This window comes from Pinus tabuliformis, chromosome 8 (genome assembly GCF_031772625.1).
Source record: "Pinus tabuliformis cultivar Carrire ecotype Pingquan chromosome 8, CPIR1, whole genome shotgun sequence".
NCBI lineage: Eukaryota > Viridiplantae > Streptophyta > Pinopsida > Pinales > Pinaceae > Pinus > Pinus tabuliformis.
Genome location: NC_142294.1, coordinates 1,681,882,685 through 1,681,895,617, shown reverse-complemented (window position 1 = coordinate 1,681,895,617; position 12,933 = coordinate 1,681,882,685). Strand labels below are relative to the sequence as shown.

The window sequence follows — 12,933 nt, the reverse complement described above, 5'->3', positions numbered from 1 at the left end:
ATGACTGATCCTCAACGATTCCTGTCTTTGCTAATCTGAAAGACTCTGAAGGATGACTGCATTAACTTCCTCTTGCTTTTCCTGAGCTCTAGCAAGCCTTTCCTGTGCCTCAATCAACCAGCTGTTATCTGCCTTTAAACTTCTCAATGTATCTACTATGTCGGGAGAATACTCTTCTCCTTGCTACTCATTTGATGTGTAAAGAGTCACGTGAGCTATAGTCCACCATTTTGCTCATCATCTTTGACCTCCTGCAAACATGCGATGTTAGATAAACCAAATATATACATAATCAAAATCATACCTTAGTGTATCTCAGGGGAGGTTATCTCATCTGAACAAGTCAGTCCAAATTAGCACGATACATATATATAGTGACATCGACACATCAACATCTCAACACCATGCATGATGATGCAAAACTATAACATCAACTATATACATGATTACCATAACTACTACAACTCATGCATGATGAACATACAACAATTTGACATTCATGCATAACCATATGCATTTAGCCCATGCAGTCCAAGTGTTTGAACTTGGATGCTCTGATACCACCCTGTAACACGCCCACCCCACATTTACCCAATTTAACCGGCCTACCAGGGTAAATATGAGAAGAAGAGTTACTATGATATGACCCGACCTCCAAGATATAGTTATGGAGATGGGGTCGACAAACTGACAACCTACAGACACTCCACAGGGACTACAAACTACCCAAGAGCCTACAAACCACTCCAGATGGTCTATCCCTAAGTTGGAGCTCTTTTCACTGAAGAAACTCCCCAACTGCATGCACAAGACTGCACTAGTGCGGTTGTGAAGTCCCAACTGAACACATAGACTTCCTTCCATGCGTTATGACCGTAAATTCCCAGTTCAGAGGGTGCGGTTGTGCGATTTGTGCCGTTTTTTCAAGCTAGCCTCCAGACCATTGCCCAAAATTGCATGCAACTTTCCAGAACAATAAACCAGATAATGACAACGCCAATCAATCAAAACTCAAGCAAGAACTGACCTAGAGATGCCTAATTCATGATAGATAGACATTTCGTCAAACATATGATAAACATGAAAGCTACAAGTCATAAATGCATATCTGATCATAAAGGTCCGTTCCTTGTTTGAGAATCGCCAAGAAGGCTGTATTCCCTCTCTAGCTCACTGTAACAACACTAGTTAGCCCATGAATTCATCAACCATTCATTAACTTATCTAAACATGACAAGAGCCATAGATATCATGCATCATATAACCAACATATAACCAGAATAGAAACTGTAGGAATTTACAGGGTAAGTTCCTCAGACAGAACACCAAAGGACTCCGCTCACAACCAGATCGCAGATCAATACACCAGTATTTTTGACGTGGTTAAAACCCTCAAACAGGGAAACAGTCCACGGCCTGAGCCAACGCGACCACTTCAGGCAATTTATTAATAAAAGAATGAAAATTTACATATGTTTCTCTCATGCACGGATTACCCTACAAATGACCCTCCATGCGCTTTAAATAGAAATCATGGACCAATCGGGTGTCAAGCCACAGATCAAGTGTCGGTAATACTGAGGAGAGAATGAATCGTCAGATCACTACATATCGTGACTGTTGGATTGTAATTTACAAAATGTACAAGGTAAAGAAACACACTTTACCTAACTCTATACCTAACTCTATACTAGACCAAGTTGTACTTAACTATTTCCTATGTGTCGGAATATCCTAACATCCCCCCTTAAGAACAACTTGGGATAGGATTGAAGGATTTACAAATATGACACAATAGGAGAAGGAAGGAGGCACTAGAGCCTATCCCCCCTTAGTGACAACTTCCTGAACTCCAACCATAAATCGAAGTTTAGTGAACTTCGCCTCTGTGAGAGCCTTTGTAAAGATGTCTGCAACTTGATCATCTGTTGAACAATATTGCACTTCAAGAACATGGTCATGAATGAGCTTTCTGATGAAGTGCATGTGCAGTTCAATGTGTTTGCTGCGCTGATGTTGGACTGGATCTTTGCATAGCTGAATGGCACTTTGATTATCACACCAAAGTGTAGTCGGATGCTGCTGCTGAAAGTCAAACTCTGACAGGATCTGACGAAGCCACAAGGCTTCCTTACTAGCTTCTACGGCACCACGATACTCTGCTTCTGCTGATGAAAGAGAAATGGCACCTTGTTTCTTACAAACCCATGTAATAGGTCCTGAACCAAGAGTGAACACATAACCAGCAGTAGACTTCCGATCATCAGGGTCACCAGCCCAATCGGAATCAGTGAAACCAACCAATAGAGGACATGCTTCGGCACTGTAATGAATCCCGAACTGAACTGTACCTCGAACATAACGAAGTATTCTTTTAGCTGCTTTCCAATGACTTTCACGTGGGTTTTGCATAAACCGAGCAACAAGGCCAACGACAAAGGAAAGTTCAGGTCGAGTATGGGTTAGATATAGAAGTTTTCCTACAAGTTGACGGTATAAGGTAGCATCAACTTCAGGAGAAGTACAAGTGACTGAAAGTTTGACTCCAGACTGGAAGGGAGAAGGGGCTGGCTTACAGTCTTCCATGTGAAAATGGCGTAGAATATCACAGGCATACTTGGACTGGGAAAGGGAAATACCCTCCTTAGATTGCAGGACTTGAAGACTGAGAAAATAATGTAAGTGTCCTAAGTCTGTCATTTCAAATTTCTTTTTAAGGCTGGACTTCACATGGTTTATAAGGTTGGGATCACTACCGGTAAGGATAAGATCATCAACATAAAGAACAAGAATGATAAGAGACTTGCCCACTTTCTTGGTGTAGACAGTATTGTCAGAATGACACCTAGAAAAGCCAGGGTCTAAAAGAAAGCTATCCATTTTGGCATACCAAGCTCGAGGAGCTTGCTTGAGACCATAAAGGGATTTCTTAAGCCGACATACAAGGCTGGAGTCTGTTTTTATGAAGCCAATGGGTTGTTCCATGTAGATTTCTTCATGCAAGTCCCCATGCAAGAAGGCAGATTTAACATCCATCTGATGGACTTCCCATTTGAATGAGGCAGCAAGGGAAAGAACAAGGCGGATAGAGTTCATTTTGGCAACAGGGGAGAAGGTTTCAGTGTAGTCAATGCCTTCAACCTGTGAAAAACCTTTAGCAACAAGATGAGCTTAATGTTTATTGACTTTCCCATCTGGTCCATACTTGGTTCTGTAAACCCATTTGCATCTAATAAGTTTTCGTCCCTTTGGTAGAGGAACAAGATCCCATGTATCATTTGCCAATAATGAATGATATTCTTCATTCATAGCTGCTTCCCAATCTGGATGGCCTGAAGCTTCTGCAAAGGTGTCAGGATCATAATTTACTAGAGCTTGAGCCAGTAAAGAAGAGGCTCTCTCGAACTGAGAACGTGTACGGCGCTGATCTGTAGGATCACCGGCAAGATCACCTGCTGCATCTCGAGTAGCACGAACCCATTTTGGAAGCTGAGGAGCTGAAGGAGGATCCTGAGATGGTGGGGGAGGATTGTCATCCTCACTTTCATCATCTGAAGAAAAAATGTTTTCAAAAGTAGAAGAGATAGGGAGAGGTGGCACATCCGCCGGACTAGGCTCGCAGACCGATATATTTTCATCAAATTTTACATCTCTTCTAATGATAACATTTTTGGACTTAAATGGAATAAGTCTATAGCCTTTGACATCTTCAGAATATCCAACAAAAGTACATTTTTCACTCTTAGGTTCTAAAGCTTTATGCTTTTCATCTGGAATATGGGCCCACGCTTCACTTCCAAAAACACGAAAGTGACTTACATCTGGTTTGATTGAGCTCCATGCTTCTTCTGGAGTGATATTCTTTAAAGCCTTAGTAGGAGTGTGATTTATTATGTAATTTGCACAGTTAATTGCTTCTGCCCAAAAACTAAGACCAAGTCCTTTAGATTGTAGCATACAATTAGCCATTTCCTTTAAGGTGCGATTCTTCCTTTCAGCTACACCATTTTGTTGTGGAGTATATGGAACAGTCCGTTGCATTTGAATTCCATTCTCAGTGCAAAAGTTGATGAATGTGTTTTTAACATATTCTCCGCCATTATCAGATCTTAGCTTAAGAATTTGATGTCCAGATTGTTTTTCAACAAAGGCCTTGAAGGCCAAAAATGTGTTAAATTCTTCACTCTTGAGTTTTAAGAAGTATACCCAAGTGCGTCTGGAGAAATCATCAATGAAAGTTAAGAAATATTTGCAGCCAGAGACTGAAACAACTGGAAGTGGACCACATAAATCACTATGCACAAGCTGTAAAGGGGTTGAGGCGTGCCAAGAGGCACGTTTTTCAAAACTGTCCCGATGATGTTTTCCGAGTACACATCCGGAACAAACACCATCTCTGCAAGATACCATAGGAAGACCTGTCACCATATTTTCTTTACATAGATGCTAAAGGGAGCGATAGTTTAAGTGACCAAATCGCTCATGCCAAAGTTTGCTCACTTCATCATTATGAGCAACAAATACTGAGGGAAGATTTGATGACCCAAAGTTGTGAAACTTATACAACCTTGTAGAATCATCAGCAATGCCAGTAGCTAAAATCTGTTTAGGATCTTTTAGATCCTTGATTACAACATTATGAGGTGAAAATTCAACGATTTTACCTTCACCTGAATGAGTTATCTGATATACAGATAGAAGGTTGCAGGATAAGGTTGGAACACAATACATCATTAAACTGACCATTGTCTAGATGAACAGTTCCAGTCCCTACAACACTAAGAGATCTATCATCACCAACATATATATTTTTGGTGTTACAATCATTTAAAGAAGAAAACATGGCTTTGTTTCTGGCCATGTGATAAGAAGCTCCAGAATCAATGAGCCACTCATGAGAATGAGAAGAAGAAGATACATTTAATGCATAACCAGACCGAGATGATTGACAACCACATGCAGAAAGTGCCATTCCTGAAGATGAAGTTGAAGTTGAAGAATGCTCCACATGGATGTTATGTTTCTTCATCGCTGCTTCCAAGGCTTCCATCTTCTTAAAGCATTTGGATTCTAAGTGGCCATCTCGATTACAAAAGTTGCAATGTCTATCAGTCTTCTTCCATTTGTTTTTATTTGTCTTATCATTTTGTTGAAATGATTTTTCATTTTGAGGCTGTGATTGCTTAGGACCCTTGTTTGGTTTAGGACCATTCTTTTTATGATATGACTTCTTAGGATTCTTTGAATTTGGTTGCTGCTGGGCGGCTAACGCTTTCTTGGAAGAGTTTCCAAGATTAAGAAGACCAAGGTGTAAGAGTTTTTCTTGTTCTCTTATTAAAGAATCACAAAAAGAGTCAAAGGAAGGGGACTTGTAGTCTGTTCCTTGAGAAATGAAGGCTTCTCTTGTAGAATGGAAGGTGGAAACAAACACAGAGTAGGCTGGTCCCAACTTTGTAAGAATGGAATAGATAAGGTTACTATCTTCTTTCTCAACTTTAACACCTTCCAAGAGATATCTAAGGGTCTCGAACTTGGACAAGAAATCTTCAATGCAAGAAAAATTATTAGGGTCCAATGTAAGCAACTCATTTTCAAGTTGATGGGCTCTAAGTTCATTTTTAATCCCAAAAACTTTATTGATTTGTTTCATTGCTTCATCAGGAGTATCAAGTTCTGCAATATGGAATCTAAGATCTGGAGAAATAGACATCCCTATCAATTCACGTGCTTGATCTTGCCTATTTTCCCATTTAGCAGCTTTATCTTCATCCTTCGGTTTCTTTTCTTGGCCTGAGGCTATTCTGTAGAGACCTTTACTTCTAAGTAAATCCTCAATGTAGGACAACCATTGGAAGTAGTTGGTGCTGTCAAGGGTAACTTGGTATTGACTTTCCATTTCAACGGAAACTGAAGCTAAAGATGCTGAAAATAAGTGTTCCAATGGATAGATCTCGAAAAATTAGGTTGGTTTAAAAAAAACGGCTCTGAAAACGGCTTCCGGATGAAGAAGTTATGGCTTTTTGAAAAAAAGTTGTTGAAGTTGTCGACGAAGTGCGGGAATGTGCGGAAATGAAAAAGTCCGCCCCCACAAAATGGAGACTTGAACCCAAGACCTCTACTCTCTTAAAATAGCTTTGAACCAATTGAGCTATACAAAAAATTTGAGAGAGAGAGAGAGAGAGCGGGGGTGCTTTGGGTTGCGTGCTTGCTTTGAGAAAACTTTTTTTCCCTACAAAACAAAAAACACAAAACCCAACACGGACATGCAAAGAAAATGAACCTTACGGCTCGAAGTTAGCTTTAGCCGAAAAACTAAATATTTTCAAAAATGAACCTTGGGGCTCAAAGTTAGCTTTAGCCAGAAACTAAATATTTTTCTCAATGTTTTTGATTTTCCGAGATCACACTAAGGTGCAGGGAAAAGAGCATACGCATGAGAAAAATCCTTCCTTTCTGTTTCTGATTTGCCCAGATCGCACAAAGTCGCAGGGCAAAGAGCATACGCAGAAATGAAAGGTATAGATCCGGTAATAAAAAAGGCTAAATAAACCGAAACCGAAATAAACAGAGAGAAAATAACTGTAAACTGCAAATAAACACTGTATACCTCCAGATCTTAAAAATGACGCAGCTAGGGCTACCGGAAACCTTTTCGCGTGAAACGAAAGGGGTTCCTCACTGGAACAGATGCTCCCAACACAACAGAGCAGTCCTCTCGGCCCGAAAGCAGTCAGAAACAGTAGATCTAGGAAACGGTAGTCGGATGCAGTTCTACCGACTTCAGATTTGGATCACCAACGGACGCGGCCCTCAAATAGCTTTGATACCATGTAGGAATTTACAGGGTAAGTTCCTCAGACAGAACACCAAAGGACACCGCTCACAACCAGATCGCAGATCAATACACCAGTATTTTTGACGTGGTTAAAACCCTCAAAGAGGGAAATAGTCCACGGCCTGAGCCAACGCGGCCACTTCAGACAATTTATTAATAAAAGAATGAAAATTTACATGTTTCTCTCATGCACGGATTACCCTACAAATGACCCTCCATGCGCTTTAAATAGAAATCATGGACCAATCGGGTGTCAAGCCACGGATCAAGTGTCGGTAATACCGAGGAGAGAATGAACCGTCGGATCACTACATGTCGTGACCGTCGGATTGTAAGTTACAAAATGTACAAGGTAAAGAAACACACTTTACCTAACTCTATACCTAACTCTATACTAGACCAAGTTGTACTTAACTATTTCCTATGTGTCGGAATATCCTAACAGAAACCATGGCAAGATAGCCATAAGATCACCATCATAATCGGTATATATACTCATAGATTCCCATAGGAAAATATCTCATATTAATATGTGAAAATACCAACCAAGGCAGGGGCTTCCATGTACCACCTGACCATAGATTTGGTGAACCAAATCTCTCTTTCATCCAATCAACCCCACGCCATATTCCAAGCATGAATGTAGGATCATAAGGGTAAAACCAAACAAAACCATCCAGGGCTTCTAGAGGCCAAACAACCTAACTCTCAATCACAGTGATTCCACATCTACGGTCTGGAAATCACTAACCACAACCAGATCGGTCTCAACCCAAGCTGTCAAGGGTTCTAGGAACTAGTAACTCAACCCACAACTGTCTTAGGGCTCCAGAGCGTTTGTCCAACTTGTGGCTCCAGGGATTAGTAACTCAGCCACAAGGCTCCAGAGCGTTTGTCCCAACCTGCAGGCTCCAAGACTAGTGACTCAATCCAAGCTGTTCCAGGGCTCCAGAGTGTTGCCCACAGCGATAGGGAACCTGAGAACCAATTAGAAAATCCAAATGGGGAACCCATGATACTATGGCTATCCAAGAAATGACAAGTCAAGGTTGAAACCACCGTCAATCCAGGCAGATTTCCATGCCAATGACAGTAGACAACCAAGGAAGCACATGCATATACCATGCATCCAAAAATTAACAAGGAGATCATACATGCAACCTGTTACCTGCAAAGCAATCCAACTGTAGCTGCTAATCCAGTTGCTTCCTTGCACGTCCTTGCTTTCCATTGCTTGTCTTTTGCCTGCTTTCTCCCAATCCAAGTGAATACTAGAGTGCTCCAAAAATGCTCTATGTGTGCAAGAGTATGAGAGAGAGAGAATGAGCAAGATCTCAAAACTAAAAACTGTTAAAAGGCTGGCAAACATTGATCAAAAGCTATGAACTATTTCTCTGATGCCTTTTTATCATTGATACCTCTATTTTTTTTTTATTTTCCTTCATTTTTCCTCTAATTTTCCTTGCATGCAAATTTGTGTCATTTCATCTCCCGATTCTCCTATTTTCCTTTACTTTCATAATGAAATGCCAATTATGCCTCTTTGCTTTTGGTATACCTTTACTTGTGGTATAAATCACAAGTGATGCGCGCTATAACGTTTGCCCAACATTCAGTTTGGAATACGTGTCCCATGAACTTGGTCTTATTTATTTACATGGAAAATCAACCAGGGGCTGTTACATATCTGTGATAAGATCTGAGGCATCTTCAATCATTTCAACCCTTATTGAAGGCGAATTTGAGGCTTATTTAAGGGTTTCATCCGTGGTCCTGTTTGAGGCCTAAATTTGGCATTCTGATTAAATATCTATGACAATAGTTCATTATCTCCTGTGTATTCGTCTAAGCCAGATCTAATGTGTTCATGGAGTTGATCAATGGAGTTTCTTTCGACCTTCTAAAGTATAACTTCTGAAAGGTATTTTTGGCATCATTTCACCGCTGGTTGAGGTAAATTTTAGAACCTTAATATGAGCCACCTAAAGCATTTTTTAGTGAACTCTAATATTTGTTTAATAACACTTCAAGGGAAAGTCATTAAAGAAACTGAAACAATTCACTTATATATTGATTTAAGTCTTTATAGACAATTTCTTATCTCAATTTTGTGGTTGATCTTCATCATGATTTAAAGGTTTATGCATTGTCATAAGGTTCAATGATTTCATTTGAAGTTTTGAAGGTGGATTCACTATGTTTTTGAAGCATTCCCTTGACATCTGATTGAAGCCAAATAATCGACATATCTTGAAATAAATTTTAGTCTCTGGACTGTCTTTACTCTTGTTAATTTTAGGTATGTTCTATGCTAGAGCAATTTATTTCAATTTTCACAGTTAGCTCAATATTTTTTCCAGATTAGCAATCACATCATCATTAAAGTAAACTGCAGATAGAACATAAATATAAATCGCAGAAGACAAGCCAAGACAAGAGGACACAAGATGTGGCGCTAGCCAGGGACAAACCCCAATGTGGGGAACCCTTGATCAATTCTTCTTATATGTTCTTCAATAGTTCAGCAGAGAGAGAGAGATAGTACATTTACAGCAGAAGTCAACACTTTGACTTATCTAGATAAGAGCATAGATCATCTCTAAGAAGATGATACATGAGATCAGTTGAAGACATGTTGCTTCAACTAATTCTCCAAGGTGGCTCCTTCACTTATCGTTGTGCTGCATTTCATCATCATGTTGCACCTCACTGCGCTGCACCATGCTGCACCCATCATCACTATGTTGCATCTCATCACGCTTCATTAATCATGACTGTACCCATCACTGTACTGCATTATGTGCCATTGCTGCACCAAGTTGCCATCCTGACCTATGTGTTGGCTACACCTTGCTTGCTTGTTGCCCGTAGCATGCTTGTTGTCCTTAACATGCTTGTTGTTGCATGCTAGCTGTAACATTGCATGCTTGGTGTATTTGCTGCTAAGTATCATACAACTGTCCCAATGTTAGTTAGCTGTCCCTTGCATGCTGCTCTCCTTTGAAGACAGATGCTCCCGCTGTTTCGGCAGTTCCCGACAGTTCCAACTTTTCCGGCAGTTCCGACTTTTCCGACAATTTCGGTTTTTCCGGCAGTTCCAGTAGTTTTGGCTTTTCCGACAGTTCTGTCTTTTCCAGCAGTTCCGATAGCTTCGGCTTTTCTGGCAGTTCCGGCAGTTTCGACTTTTTCGGCTTTTCTGGTAGTTCCGGCAATTCCAGCTTTTCCGACAGTTCCGGCTTTTCCGACTTTTTGAGCAATGTAGAGCTTATTCTCCCATGACTGTATTTAGATCTAGGGCATGTTATCTAGGGCAACGTATACCCTAGGGCACTCCCTCTAGCTCTCATCTTCATCAAACCCAAAACAGGATGAAGTGAGATCACAAGAGTGAGTGTGTGTGTGACAAATGACTTCAAGTCCTCTTCTATTTATACTAAAACGTAGAGGTTGAATAGACATGACTGTTGGGCTTCTGAGCCTACATAAGTTGCTGGTCGACTTGACAATTTGTCCATAATCAAAATAAATTCATATCTTCATAAATACTTATTGGAATTGGATGATCTTTAGATCAATCCTACACCTCTCGATGAGAGGGATCCAAGAAAAATATCAGCTGCCATAAATAAGATGACCCACATGGAGTTTGGCCCTAGTTGCCAATTTTAACAACTCTTGATGAAACTTTGTTGATTAGGGGTTCATTGGGTTATTCTTGTGTTGGATGCATTTGTGTGGACTAATCTAAGAGAGGTTCTAGAAGTCTTTAAGGTCAAATTTACTATAATGTTTGAGCCACAGTAGCTATAATATCATTGATTGGTTTCAGGCCTCATTTAGAATATAAAAGGCTCTGCTTATCAATCATTCATCTACAACAACAAAAACTATCTATTAAGCGCAGACACATCAAGACACGGGCAGAGAAGGTAAAGGTCAGATTAGAAGACATAAAAGGCATCTTTAGGACACACTTTGCATCAACAGGCATCATCGGGCACAACAGTGGCAGACACATTGCATTAGAAGACTTTAGCTACATGATTGATTAGATTCAGTTACATTGCTATGCATCATAAAATTTGTACGAGTATCATTTGGTAGTAGCTCTGAACTTTTGAGGAAGTTTGATATCTAAAGCATATATAAGCAGGAAGGGTTTCATTAAGTATCTCTATAAGTGGGTCATTGTCCTTGGTACGAGAGCCCACAAATTGTTTCAATATCTTTATATATTTAAGAGTGATTGGGTAGTGCAAGGCGGGAGAGTGAAGCCTCCTTCAATTTTTAGCCTAAAAAATTGTGAATTTTAATTTAAAAGCCTTGAGATAATATCTTCTTTTAGCAATGCCTAGGTCCTTTTAATTGGTACTACTTTTTGATTAATCATTAATTTTATAACATTACCTTTCTTAGCATTGGCCTTATTTTTCTTCTTTGTTGTAATATGACACATTATTTGTGGTATACCTTTACTGAATTTGTGTTGGGCCCTTTTAAATAGTTTATTTATTTATTTATATTGTTGGCTTGAGCCACAGGAGATTTGAACCTTGAATCTCATGGTCTACATAATACTTCATAACACAACGATCACCAATTGAGCCACCCTTTGAAATAGTTAATAGTTTAGACCTTACCTTAATTTGATTTGTGATGTGGCTTTTTTCTTTATAACTTAGGACAATCCTGTTATGTCCGTGTGTGACAGTGAAACTCATGGCTCTCTAAATAATAAAAAGTTTTCCAAATAAATGACCATAACTTTTCTAAATAAGCTTCACTACCATTGACATAGATTTTAGAGATTGTATGAGATGCTTTGTACAATATATTTTTTGATTTTGGATATTTTGCTTATTGGTACTTACTAGCTCAACTGCTAGTGATTTCAAGGGTAATAGATGTTATAATCTTCTCCAATGTTTTATTTTATTATCTTTATATGTTTTTTACCACATTTTTTTCTATGTGGTTCACGAACTCGAAGTTTGGCGACTGCTATGTCCATGGAATATTTGTAACATGCAGATCTAGTCGAAAGAATCACTTCCTGTCGGTTCAACCAGGGAGCTTGACCCCGAGAGTGTCGAGAGAATTGAACTTGTGACTGCTCAATAAAAAAGGTGCTTTAACGGCGGGGACCTTGTAGAATTTCCATGAAATTCTGATCTGTTGTTATGAACGATCTGAAACTATTTTTTCTTTTCACACAGACACAAAATTTCTCTACCAAATAGCAATGGAATAGAACAAAAATAATTTCACAAAATTCACAAAGACAACACAATTTTTCTAGGGAACCCAATAGGGAAAACCCTTGCTTGCTTGAAAATCTTATTGAAGAAAAATAAGCTACAAATCTCTTACAAATAACACTGCTTCAATAGAGAATACAACTAATCTCTTAGCCTTGAACTAGGCTTGAAACAACTTTGCAAGGATACTGATTTGCTTCCCAAGGGAAATTCTCCTCCAACAATTCACACAAGATAAATACTCTTGCTCGTTCCTCTCACAAGCTCTCTTGCTCACAAACTCGTGCTCAAGAATTGATGATCAATTGTGTGCCTTCGATCTCCTTATAAGCTTTTCGATTAGGCTATGTTTAGTGAGTTTTCTAAATTAGGAGTTGAATTGGAGCTTTTCTAGTTAACAAAAGTCAACACACTTAGTTAATTGGATCCTCCTAAAATTTAGGAGGCTAACTCCACTTGTGCACTCAGTTCCCAATTTAACTCACACTAGAAGACAATTAACTTAGTCTTCCACAAACTCACACTAGTCAAACTGCTTCTTGAACTCGTCCTCATCACTGGAACTCATACATGACTAAGAAGATCTCCAAATCGATTCCTTGAATCAAGGCACAAATCAAGGAATCCATTCCTTCGCTACTTTTCAACACTCCCTCTTAGCGAGGAAGGGATTTTGTACAACTCCCAACTTATCTCTGTGATGAACAAAGCTGCCTCTTGCCAATTCCTTAGCCAAGATGTCTGCTGTCTGCTCCCCTATTGAAATGTACAGTAGCTTGACTACCCCTTATGCAGACAATCTCTAAGATGGTGATATCGGATCTCAATATGCTTTGAGCG

The 12,933-nt window shown here is 39.5% G+C and overlaps 1 protein-coding gene across 3 annotated transcripts in view; it reads left to right on the top strand.

Moving 5' to 3' along the window:
• Nucleotides 1-12,933, top strand: part of LOC149242691 (uncharacterized) — a 406,135-nt gene that overhangs the window by 27,036 nt on the left and 366,166 nt on the right. The window lies entirely within an intron of this gene.